Below are 17,807 nucleotides of genomic sequence, written 5' to 3' on the forward strand. Positions count from 1 at the left end.
GCCACTTCCCTCAGTTGGGTTGACTTAACCAGATCAAATACATGGGAACAGGATGAGAACTCACAGGTTTAAACTCCTGCTCAGGAAATTCAGGTTTAACATCAGGAAAAACTTCCTAACAGTGGGAACAGTTGCATATTAATAGAAATTGCCGTGGGAGGTTGTGTACCCAGTGCCACTGGAGGCCGTTAAGAGCAGGTTAGGAAAACATCTGTCAAGAATGATGTAGGCAGAGTTGGTCCTGGCTTGGGGAAGAATTATGAATTAAATGAAGCCCCAAGTTCCCTTTTAGCCCAATTTTCTCTGCTTCTACAGTGTTGCATAGTAGTGATTGGCAGATAAATTATAGTATTACATTTTTTTTTTCTTTTCTGAAGTATATATTTTGAGTTCTCTCTTCAGTGTAGCACAAATACAGGTTTCAGCCAGGAAAGGTCCATAAGCAAATAAATCTCAGAATTATTAAACAGGCAAGCAAGAGCAGCACCCTTTTTCTCCCTCTTTTTTTTAAGGAAATGAATTTTCAATGGGGAAAAAAAAATGAGGCCCCAAAGAAGATGCATCAACTTGGTGATGGTGATTGTTATATTAAGAAAATAAATCTAAAATGAATCAAAAGTTCACAATTTTGGGGAGCAAAGATAGAAAGAAAAGAAGGAAAAGCACAAATATCCTTAGAACAAAACCCTAGAAAAGAGGAGAATCCTAAACAAATTAAATTATACATCTAACGAGCACAAACAGACATCTTCTTTGAAAAGAGATTTAACCCAATTCTTCAAAGAGACAAAACCCAGCAGTAATTAGTAAGTGCTTTTATCTCTTCTGGATTACAGTACCCAATAAAGCTGAATTCCTAGAGGTGATGTTCCTCCTCCCCAAAATATGAATCATTAGAAGATGTTGTGCAAGGCTTTTCCTGCCTCAGTCCAATAGGATGCCACCAAAGTCGGGCAGCTTGGGCTGTGCTTATTCTGCATATCAAAAAATCAGCTGTGGCCAGACCCCAAATGCAGAGATGAGAAAAAGAAACTCGGGAAACTGGGACTTTTTCTTTGATGTTCTGTGAGTTATGAATCAGGCCTTAAAATCCTGCTGGTCTCCAGTGTTTTGACACAATACTGAAGTTTTGTAACTTCTTCAGCAGAGTGAAGCTGCAGGGTAACGAGGGGAAGAAATGTGGTAAGCAATAAAGTTCATTTTCTGTTTCTTTGCTTGGGTGCAAGTGCCCAGGCCACATAAAGTGAAACCAAGCCCTTGTTTATAAAGTGCACTTTGTGCTGTGGCCCTGACAGGTAACTCCATGTGGCTCCAGAGTGCAGACCTCTGTTTCACATCACTTGAAAAATGAAGTCCAGCAATCTCAGGCAGAGAAGGATGCAGATCCCTGTCATAACCCCAAGGCCTGGGAAAAGCTCCTATTTACTCTTTGTGGAAATTTCATGCCAGGACTAACCCACAAGTGACTTCTGCTTGCCACTGAGCAGCTTTTTTTATGACACGAATAAATAAGCCATAAATCCCTGATGGAAAACTTGTCATGTCTCACACAGAGACACTCTTGGGCAACAAGTATTTCAACGTGTATTTAACTTTTCTTTCTGCCTTTGAAGTTGCCAGAGCACCCCCTAATCCTGTAAGCGAGATGGGAGGTTGATGGTCCAGGAGGGATTTGGCCCCAAGTGTGGCCACACTTTTACCACGCAGAGATGAGGGAAATGAGGGTGGGGAAAACACAGCCCAGGCAAAGCTTATGCTCTCTGCCATCCTTGGGAAAAAAAAAAAAAAAAAAAAAAAAAAAAAAAAAAAAAAAAAACCAGAAAAATGTATCACCACAGAAATGTAGGTCAGGGTGGAAAAACACAACTCAGGAAGGTTTTCAAACCACTTCAGGAAAAATGAAGATCAATTCCTGTGCTACTGCCTTTTGACTTTCTAGCCAGGAGACGTGTGACTGGTAACCCAGAATGTGCATGCCAAGCCGAGGTGAGCTGAGCTGAGCTGAGCACTCAGATAAGACTGGCAGACGCTGCCAAAATTTTTCTCCAGCCAATTCTTTCAGCCCTAACATTCTCATTACTTTTCTATGGATTTAGACATTTCCCAGTGGGTAGCTTCTCTTCCTTTAGTTCCCATGTTTCAGGAGACAAAGTTAATCTGTCTCAGCAGAGGTGCCCGGGCTCTGTGCTGTCAGCAGGGTTCATATCAGTGCCATTAATCATCTGGTAGTTGCTGTTCTTCCATTTCCTTTTGCTAACCCATGTTCTCAGCTGTCCTCCTGTGCTTTGAGGCACGGGTCTCTCTGCCTGACCTGCACGGGCAGCAGGGAGAGGCAGCTCCAGGCTCTGCCTTGAAGGGAGACCTGCTGGTCCTGGGGGGTTTGGCTGTGCCTGGCATGTGGGGCAGCTCCAGCCATCACAAACTCCTCACCAGGACATCATCTCCTGCTCTTTAGAGCTTTGCAGCACAGGACCTCGCCAGCAGTGGGATGACGCCTTAGAACTGGAAATTTGTCCCCTGCCCAGGATGAGTCCCTGTTGCTGCTGTGCTGTGCTGCAGCCTCCTGCCACCTCCAGCTGGGGAGCCCACTGTTCCTGTAAAGCCCAGGAGAATCCTCACCCTTGGAGTTTTTTTTCCTTGCATAAATTATCATGTACAACTTAATGTTTGGGGTGTTTTTAATCATGCATACCAGAGTAAAAAGGCATGTTTATTTTGTTCACCAGTTATGATGCAGTTCCTCTGTAGTGTTTCCATACATCTTCCCGTTCATACTTCTATTTTTCCTTATTATTGAGATAAATTCTTGAGCTTAAATGAGATGAAGTCATCTTGAACAAGCTTATTATTCTTATTAATATTGAGATAAGTCCCTGTCATTAGTAACATGGGTAATTATTTGTAATATTGCCATTGCTGTTCACACACTGTTGTGTGCACAGTTCTTTCCAAACAGGTAAAAAACTATTGCTGTTATTTTTTTGTGATAAAATCCACAAACGCAGCAGCTGTGATCCTCTCCTTAAAGGTGAAATAGCATTGGTGTGAAGCAATATCCTCGTCCAAGCTAAAACAAAGCATCATGCCCCTTGCCAAACCAAAGGCTTGTGTAAGGCAAGCTCTGAATCCAGGAGTCCTGGAAGCACACCCTTGATCACAGAGAGATTGGGAGGCTACAGCAGACAGAAGGAATGCTCAATGAAGCACAGGTTTGTCTCCATCAGAACTGCAGATGTGTTACAGTACAGCTGCACCCACCAGAGCGAGCACAGCCTGAAGCTCTGTGTCTCCATCCCACCTTTGTTCTGTCACCTCTGCTCCTTTCTCTCCTTCCCTGGCTCTTTTCAGGAGGTTTGGCCCCATCAGGCACCATCATCAGCCTGAGAAGAGGTGGGTTGAGGATGTCCTGGCAACAACTTGAGCAGCAAAATGGGAAGCACAGCTAAAAACACCCCACAGCACACGTGAAATAATGCTCTTTGTGTATTGTAGGTGATCTCTGCAGGAAGGCAGCTTCCAGCCAGAGGAGCCCATACACATGAAAGATATGTTTTTCACTGTCACAAACTATTTTAGCCATTATTAGGGTTCATTCTGTGCCCTGGGTTGGGCATGGAGGCAGCCAGGACAACCACAGCACTTGGTCCTGCAATTACTGTGTCTGGTGTGGAGTGATTGTCTCAAGTGCCTGGGATTTTGAAAATTATTTATTTATATTACTACTTTATTTAACCATTGTGGTATCGCTCTGATACATTTATCGACCAAAGCAGCACTGCTTTTGCAACAGAAAAAAAACTTGGTCTCATTTAACTTTGTTGGAAAAGTGAAATAGGTAAATCAAAAATGTGTACAGAATAAAGGCCACGAAGGCAAAGGCAGAGTGTTGAGGTTTAGTGGCAGGATGTGTCTGTCTGTTGTAGCTACTTTAACTACGCTTCAAAATTAAAAAGTAGAGAGACTAAAAACAGATTTCTAAAAGCCTTTTCTTATTCCTAGGCCAGCTTCAGAGAGGCAGGAATTTCACCCAGACACCAGCCAGTGCCATGTTCCTGGAGGGTACCAGAGCTCCCTTCAGAGGCTCAGACCAAGCTGGGTTGAGCCTCCCCGGTTCCAGCATTTCCCTGGACCAAGCTGAAGCCCTGATGAGTGGTCACTTCCTGGGCAATGAGATGCTGAGCAGTGGGACCAGGTGCTGCCTCTCTCTGCCACACTTGTTCTATCGCCTGCAGAAGGCAGCACTCCTGACACTGCTGCAGCACAGATGATGCTCAGTGGCTGCTGCTGCTGCTCTTCTCTAATTACCAGGAACATTGATTTAAGAAGCTACAACTTCCTGGAATGATGTGAAAAACAAATTGTTTAGAGCACAAGTGAGTAATAGGCAATTGCAGGCTGGAGCGTCTTTAATCACTTTCAATTTTAAGTACATTTTTGAAGAGAGTGGCTCATTATTACCTGGCAGATCATGATGGAGTTCTACATTTCTCCTAGCCTAGATTACAAATGAAAACAAGAATTTTATCTACAGGGTTGGCAATTTCTTCCCCCAGAATGACCAGGGGCCAACACATTCTCAGCCAAGATATTTCTGCCTCAGACTTTGGAAAGGAAGAAGCCACACCACCTGTCAGGAGTGGGAGAGGAGGGATGAACCTCACTCCAGCCACAGGCAGATGCCGTCATCCTGCACTGCATTTTCCTGGGAGGAATGTCTGGAGCAGCAGGACATGCACAGTTGTGAGTACTGCACTCTGACTGGCCCAAAATATCTGCAACTGTGTTATTATCCCCATTCCTACTGTGCAACTGCAAATGCCCTAAATTCATTATTAGCATGTTGATGGAAACTGTTTTCCTCCCAGTTAAAATATTTCCAAAAGTATTTTCCCATTGTGTGCTGAAGATATTTCTTGCCAGCAAACGGAGTTCTCTCCTCCCTGCTCTGGTGGCAGTGGGAGCCTGGAGGGGAAGGGCAGGCAGGGCACAGGGATGTGCATCTCACAAACCATATCCTGTGTCTCCAGGCATTACACACTGCAGTGGCCTTTGGGGAGCCAAGGGAGGGATAGCAGCCCAAGAACTGGACAAATTAGATGATTTTAAATAGGATTTATATCTCTGGAGCAGGGCAGGACAGTGTTAAAGGACTCCCTGCACCATCAGCAACCTGGCCACATACATGATTGGCATTTGCACTGCTAATGAGACCATCTCTATTATAATGAGCTCATTACTATATTTTATTACTATTGTATTTTGCATGCTTCACAGATCACGCAGGGAGCTGCTTTTTACTTCAACTTTCTCTTTCTACCTTGGAAATTCTCAGGGCAATCCCAGTGGCTGCATAACACAGGAGAATGAATTAACCCCTGTGGAGAGACTGAGAGGGAGTGGCTGCTCCTAACTGGTCATAGCAGGAGAGGGAGAAGGAGAGAAAGGAGGGGATTGAGTCGTGGTTGGAAACTAATTCAGTGAGGAGTTCCCATGCTGTGCTGAAACCCAGTGACAAGACATTTTTATGAATGTATCTCCTATTCAGGAATGTCTGCACAAAATTAGTCTGCTCCTAAGGGAACACTTGGCATTTGGATTATGCTCTTTGTCAACGTTTTCATCCAAATATCGATTTGGATCAGATTTTGTTTCTCTGCTATTTTGAAGTATTTTGCTTTAATAAATTTTGGATATGCTAAAACAAAGATATTTTGGCTTTGTAGCAATGTTGAAGTTTCCAGTGTTGCTCAACTGGTCTGATTCATGTCCCTTGAGATGCTCCTTTCCTTTTTCAAGTTCCAAACATATGTTCAGTAGGACAGACCCCAGAGACAGGTCTCACTGCCTTCCAATGATTCTGTTGGCTTGGATTGCTTTGGCTTCAGCTCCTCACCATTAGCAATTCCAGTTGGCTCCTCAGTAGCCACTGCCTCAGCTCTAACTCTCAGTGAATGGCCAACACCCTGGAAATCTTCCTCTGCTAAATTTCAGGCTACTTGGCTTCAACAGTGCACCACGAGATGCAGCTCAGAGGGAGGATTAAAAGGGGCAGCTCTGCCCCTTTGGGACCTTCCAGAAACCTCTAGAAGTGAAAATCCAGCTGCAAATCAGCTGCTGGAGAATCCCATTGCTCTACCATATGGCTGCCACCAATGGGTATAAGCACACCAGTTTCTGATGGAGCAAAGACACCAGGATGCACAGATATGGAGGGGGTTTAGCACTCTGGTCTTGTGCTAAAGGCTCTAATTCCACTGATTCCACTAAGAGAGGACAAACCCATGGATTTGTATGACGTTGGATGTCACTGACTGCAGGACCAGGATGGTTTAACCTCACCAGACAGGTGAGAGGAATCCAGGTGGGAATGGCCATCTGCCAGGCTGCATTCCTCATCTACTTATCATACCTTTGCCTTGCCCATCAGCAAGGAAGAAGGCTGTGCTTGGATTTTTCTGTTCACAGTGACTCCAGACACAATTTTTTTCTTACCTATACATTCCAGACAAATTCTGCAGGCATGCATGAAGTCCAAGAATTGGTCAAGAAAATTAACTTCCACCAAAGGACAAAAAAAAAAAGCAATCGTGTGAGTACATCTGCCTGTTGTTGTAGCTACCAAGCTGCATTTTGAATTTCAGGTCTGTTATTTTGTTAGTTTGACGTTGTAGCTCTCTGACAAGCTCCTTCTGTCTCACTCATTTCCTCTGTGTCCTCTGGCTGCTGAGACATCATCACTCTTTCAAGCCAAGGGTTAGGGCTGGCCTGCTTTTAATACTCAGTAGACTTTGGTGGCATCTGGCAGTAGTGCTGCCAGCTGTTGCAGAAAAGATAAAGAAAAAAGGAAGACATCAACATTAAAAAAATAAAAACAAACCAGTCAGCTGGGTGTGTTCAAAGACACAGTTTCACAAATTTATATTGAAGAAAAATTTGGATAAAAAAAACTTCTGTCCTTTCAGATGAAACTTCTCCCACCTTGTCTCACCAAGAGCAGAGAAAGAAATAAAAAATATGCAGAAAGACAGAAAATATGCTGCCTCTCCTTGAGGAATTTAGTAATTACTTAAGTGAACCTGAAGTCTGTTTTTCTCAACATCTTAGAAATGTGTCTGTGTTGTTCTTTTGTGAGCTTTGTACTGCACTGATATTTCATGTTTAATAACATGTGGAGTCAAATAGGAAAATTAACAAGAATTTTGCTTCTGGCAAGATTATCTACAGAATCTGCCTTTGGCTGGATGTAACGAGTGTCTTTTCTGCAGGTGTCTGTGGGTGCCCTGGGGTTTGAGACAAACTGCTCTGGGATTTGAGATCCTGCTGCATGAACCAGCAGGAGTCACTGAGTCTGCTCCCTTCCTTAGAACATGGTACAAAGGGAACGGAAAGAAAGGGAAGCAAACCTGGACCCTTTAAATTGGTCCCAAAACCCACATCCCAAGGAAACTCCTCCAAAATGAATCCAAATCACCATCCATCAGTCTCTCCATGTTTCCTGCCATGACACATGTGGGGTGAGCTTTTTGTCCTTCAGCTCCTTGGCCACAGGAATTCTGCAGTCATCAACAGATGTGGGTCTTAACTCCACATTTTAGTCCTTCCTTACCCTTCCTCTACCTCCTCAATGCACAAGAGCCAGGAAAGCCTTGTGGAATGTGACTAACATTTAAAACCTAGCTGGCTTCTTTCATGCTTCCTCCTGGCTGTGAGCAGAATTTCAGTTCAATTAAGAATAGACCCCCTCCCACTGACTTGGTTCCACAACCTAATTCAAGTTTTAACCCTGTAATGCTGATGCTGTGTATTTTCTGGCTGATTTGGGGGTTTTGTGGTAATGTGTTTCTTCAAAGAGAATAGATTTAATCTATAGATCCAAACTGGGATTACTGAAAAAGGTCACACCCCCAGCCCTGCTCATCCCCACAGCCTCTCATTTCATTTCAACATCAGTAAAGCCTGAATTTTAATATTATTTGTTATATTTAGGGCAGATGACCTACCCAGTCAGAATAAGAGATTAGAAATTCATCTTTTGAGGCATTATGCAAAAACATAGAAAAAATTCGACCTTGGCTTAAGTACTCTGAGACCACTTGTGTGTAATTTAAAAATCAGGACAAGAATCTGAGGAGAAGAAAATGAAATAATGCTGGCAAAGATCTTTGGGGCTTAATTTATTTTTTTTCCCTATGTGAGAGCTTCTGTACACTGAAACCTTGAGACAGTGGCTGGTTCCTTTGTGAATTCGGGTGTTGGTACCAACCAAGATTGCTGAGGAGCAATAAGAATGACCCCAGCTGGTGTTTGCAGCTAGAAAACTTTCAAATGGATAAGGACATAGTCAGTAATTACAAAGGAGCAAAACCACATGGCTTAAAGTGATCAGTTTGGAATAAATTCCTGCTGTGAAAATGTTTGTCCTTGTTTTATGGTACGTGTGTGAAAATGAAAAGCGTGTGTATAAAAATCAACATTTTTGTAAAAAGAAAAAATGAAAGTTCATTCGAAAATTAATAATGTAGTCAGCATGGTATGAAATCTCACTGTTTTAAAATAATACTTAATTTAATTTCATCAATCTTCTAAAATAATTAAGAATGTGAGAATAATCGGTTTTCCTTTCATTGCAGACCTTTTTGTGTGCATTCAGGAAACATTTTTTATCTGGTTTGCTCCCACAGCTTCAGCTTTAAAGGTCATGTTTTATCAAGATATCATTTTGTGATGACTTTTTTATTATTCTCAGTGGCACTAACAGCATGCAGTGGCTGATCCTTCTTCAGAAACAGTAAAGGAAGTAAGTGATTTATCCATATAACCTAAAAATAAAGGATATTCCTCTTGCATTTTAATTTAGCACTAATTAGCTGAGAGTTTTTGAATATGTATTTAGAACACAAGGAACAGATCTGGCCTTCTGTGTTGATTTTGTTACTGAGTTTCAGGAAATTAAACAACTCAACCTCAGAAAAAGAGGAAAGCTGAATGCAATAAATGCTGCAGCAACTGAAGCTGGGATTTTAGAATTCAGTGAGACAGAGAATGACATTGACACATTTCTGAGGAATCAGAGCCCAGATTGCTCCTCGGGAGCCACACACCTGAAAACACAACACGGAAAGTAAATGTAAAAATATTGAAAAGTTTTGGATTAGGGGAGATAAATCTCCCCCTGAGAAGAGGAAGGCAGCCCTGCCCACTGCCATGGATGGAGCAGTTGTGGTTTGAAAAGCAAAACGAGTGAGAGGCTCCAAGTCAGAAATATAATTTAATAAGAAGAAAGGTAAAAAGGTAAAAATAAAATAAATGCAATAACACAAAGCACCACTGACAGAGTCAGAACACAACCTGAGCAGGGTGGGGGGAGCAGTCCAGGTGAGGGGCTCTTCCTGAAGCAGTGATCCCACAGAAAGGTCTGGGAGCTCTGCTCCTCTGGGAATCCAGTGGCTCAGGGCTGCTTGTCCTGTCCCAAATCCCAGATTCTCTCCAGGTGGGAATGCTTGGCTCCTCCCCCTGGGCATTGGGAGCATCTCCCAATGGGATGAGGAGTCGTGCAGTGGCTCCTTGATGGCCCATTAAACAGAGAGAGCTCCTGGAGGGAGTTCCCTGTGAGTCCTGGGCAAGGCTTTGATGGGCCATGAGCAGAAGACAGCCCAACACTAGAGCACTGCCCCACTGGGTTTTAACAGTTCATGAAGATGGTGATAGAATAAATACTTTGTGTACATCCTACACTACAACCCAGGACAGGAGCTGGTGCTGTAGGCAAGGCACAGGCTGCAGTATTTCAAAAGGACATCAGTGTCAGATCTTCTGTGTAATAGTGACAGAACTCAGGTTTCTCAGCGGCACTTTCAGCTGTGAAACTCAACTTTTTCCTTCTTTAAATGCACCTGCAACAGCACTGTCCCTGCCTATAGCCAGCTTTTCTCATCCCATACCAAAAGAATTGGCTAAGAGAAGGAGCAAGGCTGAGAAGAGAATGAAGAGACGTGTCCCAGGGCACATGCACTGGATTGCTTGCTGTCCTCCTGCCTTCAATGAGGCAAATTCAGGAGTAAATGCTGCAGAGCACTGGAAAAGTTACCAAAGCAATTGGATGGAAATTGTGCTGTCATCACAGATCCCCTGTTGGGCCCAGGTTTTGAAGCAGGGATGGCAGGACTGAATAGAGGCTGTGGAATTCTTGAGTCAGTTCACAGTGCCAGCAAGGGCCCTGTGATTCACAGGGAAAAAAATGCAGCCTGTCTCTATTCAGTCCCCCATGCAGAAACCACATAAAACTCTCTGGAGTGACCTCCCATGATTTTGTTTTGTTTCGTTAAAGAAGATTTCCCCTTGTTTGAGCCTCTATTATGACTGCAGCAAGAAATACTTTACTCCAGAGCAGTTCATAGGCCCAGGTGCTTGTGTTTCTTTGTTCTTAAGATACTTTGAGCATTTTACTTCTCTTCAAAGGGCTGTTTTTTCTTTGAGATGAAGCCATTTGCTTCATGTTTTAGAGTATTTCATATCCTCTGTTTTCTCCCCAGAAAATCTCTTTTTGGAAATGAAACATAGGCCTGGATCAATACCCTTCTCCTTGCTGCAGGGTAGCATAATAAGTGAAAGATGTTTTTATAATTGTTATGAGGACACAGGGGTTGTTTCATTAATGCAAGGGAAATGTGTTGTTAAGTCATCTGATGATATGAGTTGAGCGTGAGCTTTCTTTACTTGTGGCAAAATGTCAATATTCCTAAAGCATCTTACAGTCAGCACTTTCAGAGGGCAGGTTATTTGCAAAATAGCCTCACCACTATAATCCAGTGACACATAAATCTGCTGCTCCCTAACTTCCAGCACTGTCCTTTCCAAATCCAAAGTTAAATGGATTCTATTCCAAGAGCTGAATCGTCACCTAAACTGCAGTGCTTGAAAGATTTGCTGTTACTGAGGAAATTGGTCTCCTACATATTTCTATTGAATAATTTCCCAAGGACCTATCTTCAGTGCATGGTAATACCATATATTGCAGTGTTGTAGCTCCTGGATTGTCTAATAGACATGTAATCTTATTTTAGCAGAAAGCCACATGCTTATAGACTTGTACAGAACAGTAACTGGCTGTACAAATAGTCCCTCTGAAATCAACAGGAATCCTTGTCCAGGTATTGTTTCATATATTAAAGTATATTCACAGCTCATTAGCTCACACCAATGACTTCAGCAGAGTTACTTCTCAACTCCTATTACAGTAAAGCTCAAGCCCTTTCCTGGTGGGCAAAGTATTTTTTACTTTGTGTAATAGGAAAATGTGAAAATTGCATTTGAACACAGTAACTTTCCAATCCATTTCAGCCGTCCTTCAGCCATGTTCATGAAATTCTGGTTGCTCAAAGGATCTTATTCACAATTACATAATTCTGCAGTTACCTTTACTTTCAGTGACCCCCTTGGTACATATGACAATGTTCCTGCTGCTGCAAAGGGAGTTGTTGGCCATTTTTTTTGTGGATTATTTTGGATAGGAAGGAAAATACAGTAAATCATGCCTATTACTTAATAGAACCATGTTAATTTTTTAGCCTGTGTTCCCCATTCCACTTCCCTGAGCAAGCTGGAAACCAGCAGCAGGACACCATTTCCTGTGCTCGTTCTCTCACCACCTTCCTTTTGATCAGCCATAATTCCTTTTTTCCTTTCTAAAAACTTCTGCAGATTTATGGGTAGAGGGTGCACTTTGCTGTTGAACAAGCTCAAAATCTCAGAAAGACACAACTGCGACTTGTCAGTGGTGGAGGGTGAGGAGTGGGGCAGTGACAAGTGCTGGCCTTGGCTGGTGCAGTGAGGATCACCCTTGGCTCTGGTGTTCCCCTCACACTCAGCACAGGAGCTGGACTGGAGTGTCTTTTCCTCAGCACCACTGTTGTGCTGGGCCACACTGTCCAAGTGTTCTGTCAAGGGCCCTCCCTGCCATCCCTGGACTATCACAAAGGCTTTTCAGCACAGATCCACCAACGCCTGTCGCTGCCCTCTGACAAGCAGGGCACACATCCCCTGCTGCCTGCCAGGGCTGTGATGCCCCAGGATCACCTTGGCCCATCAAGGAGAGCACTTTTCCAGCTGTTTGACTCTGCTGAGCCAGGGCAGGGACCTGTCTAGCAGCCTCTTTGTGGATGCACTGTGTGGACTCGCACGCTCTGTTCTCGCCCAGATAGAATAGCCTGTGATGAATGCCACAGTGAGAGCAGCCAAGAGAAGCACTCTGAAGAGGGTTTGGAGGACCTGATCAAATAGCTCTGGAGAGCCCTTGAAGCAGCCTGTCAGGAAAACGTGGCTGTGCATGTGTTCCAGAGAGAGTTCTGAGGGCTCACTGGCCTGTCTGCTGCTCCTTGGAGCAAACTGCTCTCCCACCACTGGGGCTCTGCAGGCAAAGGATGCCAGAGCAGGGCAGGTGCCAAAATCAACCCCCGCTGCCTTTGTTCACATTGCCACATAGAGCTAAATAATGAACCGCATTCATTTAGTACCAGCCTCCCTCACCTCCCGTTGATTTGATGTAATAGATGTACTACAGATAAAATGGTGCAAATAGTACTTCATTGTGAGCCAGTGGCACGGAGAACTTAACACAATGAAAGCAGTTTTAGCTTTGTACAGATCCAAACCCACCTGAGGAAACTGGGTATAAATCTCCCTTTGCTTCCATTGCTAAGTGTATTTTACCCTTGTTATTAGGTAAGACCCACTCTTGTTTTAACTGCCCCTCTTTAATTTATTGCAATTTAGATCCTTTATCAAAGCCCTAGAGTCTATCTGATGGAAAGAACTATTAGACTCTTTCTCATTCAGGAAAAGCAGAACATTTTAGGAGTCTGGATTTTAGCAGTCCCAGTAAATTGACAACACATTAACTCTCAATCCCCCAGCATATATAATCTCATCTAACATTCACAAATGTAAACAAAGGAGTTTCACCATCTACTGCATAGCAAACAATGCTGTGATATTTTCTGCCACCATATGTGAGACAGAGAAACACAAAGAAATATTTCAAGGGAGATATAAAGAAGCAAAAAAACTTAAGACACAGCCTGACTCAATAGTGGCATTGTGGTCTTGCTTAAAGCCTAAACAGAGAGTCTTTTTGGCTGAGTGCTGCCTCATGGAGGCTCGGTGTTGGGTGTAAAAGTATTTTCTCATATTACTTGGTTTCAATGCTAAGGATTGGGATTTTATATTATTTTCAGATAAACAGAACTACATCAAAGATACCTGACTATCATCATTCTTTTTCTTCTAAGGGAAACAACTAAGTTTTGTCTATCCCTTAGGGACAAAAAAGAAGCTGTGTTATTGAATACCTCACCACATCAGTTTCCTGGTTTGTTTGATGGGATGACTATGATTTACAGGATTTCTTTATGAGACTCAATTAAATATAGAATTTATAATATTCATGCAGTTTCTGTGCCAAATATACATAGTGCTGATACAGCAGGGATCTCAAAATATCAACCACCTGCTTGGAAGGAACGGAATTATGAATACATCTCCTTAAACAATAATTCATCATACTCAGAAGCCTAAAGTTGAGATGCTCTAGAGCCAACACAGCTGCTTTATCAACTTATTTGGGGGATACTGCTGACTTACAGTGCTGGGTATCATTCTTGCATCTCATTGCTAAATTAAATTCAAGAATTTAGAACCCTAGGAAGCAACAGTGACTGTGGCATGGAGGATCCCGAATTCCAGAGGAGAATCCAGGGCTGTGGATGCCATGTCCACACTTCTCATACAGTGTGCCAGGAAGGGAACCATTCAGAGATAACATATTCCCAGTGTCTGTGGGAAAGCAGGAGAATCCTTGCACACCTCACTGAGGATTGTAGGGAACCATCCCCTCTTCTCAAGGATCTCACCCTTAAGCCCCAGCCCCTCCAAAAGATGGTTATGGGGTAGAGTTTTTTCCCTGAGTGAGGTCAGCTGAGGTACCAACTCAACAGAGCCAGAAAGACACCTTTTTCCCTAGGGAAAGCTGTTCTACCCACAGTAATGAAACTAATTTTAATCCTCATGACTTTGTGAGAAGACTTTGATCTCACATACTTCAGCTTTATGATTTTTTTACCCCAGACAGGCTGGAGCTACAGAAGTGAGACAGACTGAAGACCCTCAGAGCTGAGCTTAGAGAAACTTACACACAGTCTAGGAAGATATATGTGTGTAGCAAAAAAGGAATCACAGAACCTGAGTGGGGCTCTGGAGGATAAAAACCAGCACCACAGCATGATAGTGGCTTTAAGTCCATTTTCACTGCATGGATGCAGAATCCTGCTGTGCCCATTCCAGACAGGTGTTAGTCTAATTGGTCTTTTCTAACTTAGACTTTACAGCTTCCCTTAGCAGCCAGGTCCACTTTTAAAATATCCTTCATTAAGAAGCTCTTCCAAATCTTTAATTTAAAATTTTGTTCTATGTAGAGCCAGGAACCTTTTTCACTCCTTTGGTGACCAGGACAGTATTTCAGAATACTTTCTTTGCAGACTTTTTGAGAATTCGAAGACTATTACCATATATTTTTATTTTAAAGTTCTACAAATTCACCACTTTCAGTTTTATCCTTATGAAAAGGAACTTCTTGTAAACACCTTTCTACTGCCTGTTGCTCTCCTTGAACCAGGAATACTTTAGCCCTTTCTGTCCCTTTCTCACCAACTAAATATAAACCAAATGTTTTTCTGGATGACCACTTCTGAAAAGGGGGCATCAAAACCTCTCTTAGTCAGTAACTGGGATGTCATCCTGCCTAAGGGATGTTGCTAAAATGTTCAGACATACTGTGATAAAAGTCTCCTGAGGAACTTTAAGTACTCAGAGTAGGAAGGAGTCTAAACTGCAAATACAATCTGTTGAGAAATACCAACAGATTTTTTTACCTGTAGTATCCATGCTCCAACACAGCTGCTTATAGCAAAAAGGAAAACAGCCCAAAATACACAATCCTGCCTGTTTTACCTCCAGCAGATTTGCATTATTACTCTGCCTCCAGGTCTTCCTTTTGGGACCACATTCCTGACCAAGAGGTTTTCCAGCCAAGTGCTGGATTTGTAGTCCAGCTCTGAAAGACACCTTTGAGGGGATGATTACTGCCTGGCCTTTGAAAATCACTCCAGAGCAAACAGACCAGGCCTGTTTAGATTAAAGAAAACCTGTGCCACTGTAAAGACAAAATAATATTTATCTCTAGGAAATAACTTTTAGGGTTTAAACAAAAAAGGAAAAGGAATAGTCTTTTCAACCAGACTGTCACTGCCTGAAGGATCCACATAGACTGAGGGCTGTTTTCAGGAACAAAATGCACAACAAAAAATAAGAGCACAGCAAGAAAACTTCAGATTTATTTGAGATTACAAGGAGATTTGCCTATCTCACCCAAACCCCTCTTCTAATTGCTGTTTTCATCTCATCTACTGTTTCATTTTACCTTTTGCTCCCAAACAGTGCTGGAGGCCTGGTCCTAGGACAGCTCTCTGACATCCACAGTGTGTGCCTTCTGCATTTGACTGAAGCTCCATTTCAGTGATGCAGAAAATTAATTGGGGTATTTTATTTCCTTCATAACTAGACCTATATACTGCTTCTAGGGCTGCAGATCTGTTAACTCTGTGAACAAATAAACACAAAATTAGGTTCCTTTCCCATGGTTCCTGAAGCTGATAACAGCAACAGCCATGAAGGAATCTCAATACAGAGTCTGCTCTTTTAACCATGCTGGAAAAAATTCTCTGTACCAATTAGAGAGATTACTTTCCTCCCAGTGATGCAGAGAACTGAATAATCAGGCAAATATACTAACCAGATGTCACTTTGTCAGACAAGAGGAAGGAGTATTCTGTGGTGAATGGAAGACAGTGTGTGGGATGCCCATTGGCTCATGCAAAAATTCCCTTTTATTCCCATATTCACTTTTCCTGTGGTCTTTTCCCCAGCCTTTGGTCATGAGCAGCACGAATAGGTGAAAGGGCTCCTGTTTGTGTATCTGTGGCTCAGCTGGGCCAGTGGCCACCTGCCCTGAGGAGGTGATGGCTGTGTACAGGTGATCCTCACCTCACCTGCTCTGCTGGGGCACCACAGCAAAGCATTAAAATGTCACGATTGGTGTCTTCACCTTCACTCATTCCAAACCTCTACAGGGCTTGTCATGGCAAAACTGACAAACCACTAAAGATACAAAGGAAATAAAGCCACAAAAAGGATTCACAACAACAGCAACCAGGTATCGCCCCTCAGCTCAGATGCTTTTATTCTACAAGCCTTTGGAAATATTAGTCATGTTCAGGTTTTCAGAAGTCATATATTTCACCAGATTGAAACCTTTGTAATATTAGGACTCCATGAGTGAAAAATAGTTCTTTCTACCCATATCTAAAAATATATGTTTGAAGCTCAAGTTGATTTAATGTGAATTCATGCTCAACTGTGCATGTGATGTTTGGATATAAACAACATTTTCACATTGCACAGTATCACCCTACTGCTGTTGTGTCTTTTCTCAGACTTGGTTATGTATCTTTAAGGTATTTTCTTCTCGGGGCTGATTAGATAACTTAAAATGCCTGCACTAAAATTCACTGTCCTTAAATAGGGCTAAAGACATCATAGTTATGTATAGTCCAGTTAAATTACTTTGACTGAGCTAAGTTGCTGTAAAATGGCATCTTTTATTCCAAAATAGGCCAAAAGGTTTTCCACCATGTCTTGCTGGTGAGGTTAAAACCATCAAACAGACACCAGACCCAGCACCTGCTCACCTGGAAATCCTCTGTGTGATCTCAGCAAGCAATTCAAGGTAGAGCAAGAAAGAAAAAGTCATCCTACTCAGAAATCGAACAAAAACCCCCTTTCTGCTCAACTCCAAACATGTGCTGAATGCTCCCCAATCATTTTAGCTGTGATTTTGTCCTTGGCTGCTTCAAGACAAGGGAGCGAATCTCAGCGCATTTGAATGACAACAGCTGCGATGAGGAGTGATGAGCATTTATTCCAGCAGGAAGTCTTACCCAGAATCTTTCCTAACTGTAAGATCCCTCTCACTGCTAAACAGGATATTCCATGCCACATTATGCTAATGTGGTGGCATGTTTCCAGCAAGCACAATTTGTCAGCAGCACCACAGCGACAGCGATGACCACAGTCCCCTAACTCAGCCACCCATTGCATCCAACAATTGTGATTGCATTTTGAGATCCTCCATAGGTGTTCCTCCTTTGTGGCCACAGAGCTTACAGATAGATCTGTTAAACTCCATGAGTAAGGACTGTATTCTTAAAAAGGTAAAATATTAGTTGTCCAGGGACAGCCTAATATACAGAGGGCTCATTGCAGTGTGAATATTGTCCTGAATCATAAAGTGCTTTTAAATAAGGAAAGGTTAGGTAGGGCAAGAAGACATTTTTGCACTGTATCTTTGCATTCTTTTTGTTAAAGATATAAAAAAACTCCCAGGCTCAAAACTAACTGTTTGCATAAAGCCACATGCTATGTGAAGGCAATGGAGGATTAAGCAAAGCAGTATTTTTAACAACCAAAGAGGACAGGTTTTATTTAGGAGTGGAAGCCCTGTGTCCAACAGGAAGGTCCTTTGGCTCTGAACCACCTTGCATTTCCAGCACTCGTTTCCATGCTCCCCAGCTCTCAGCTCCTCTCCTTGGTTTGTGCAGAGGCAGATTAGGCAGAGGGGTAAGAGTTGAGAGGAAACACTTCTCTGCAGGCAGCACAGCCCGCGGACACCGCTTCCCCCAGCCCTGGGTGACAATTAT

Source organism: Zosterops lateralis, assembly GCF_965231275.1.
Source record: "Zosterops lateralis genome assembly, chromosome: 15".
NCBI lineage: Eukaryota > Metazoa > Chordata > Aves > Passeriformes > Zosteropidae > Zosterops > Zosterops lateralis.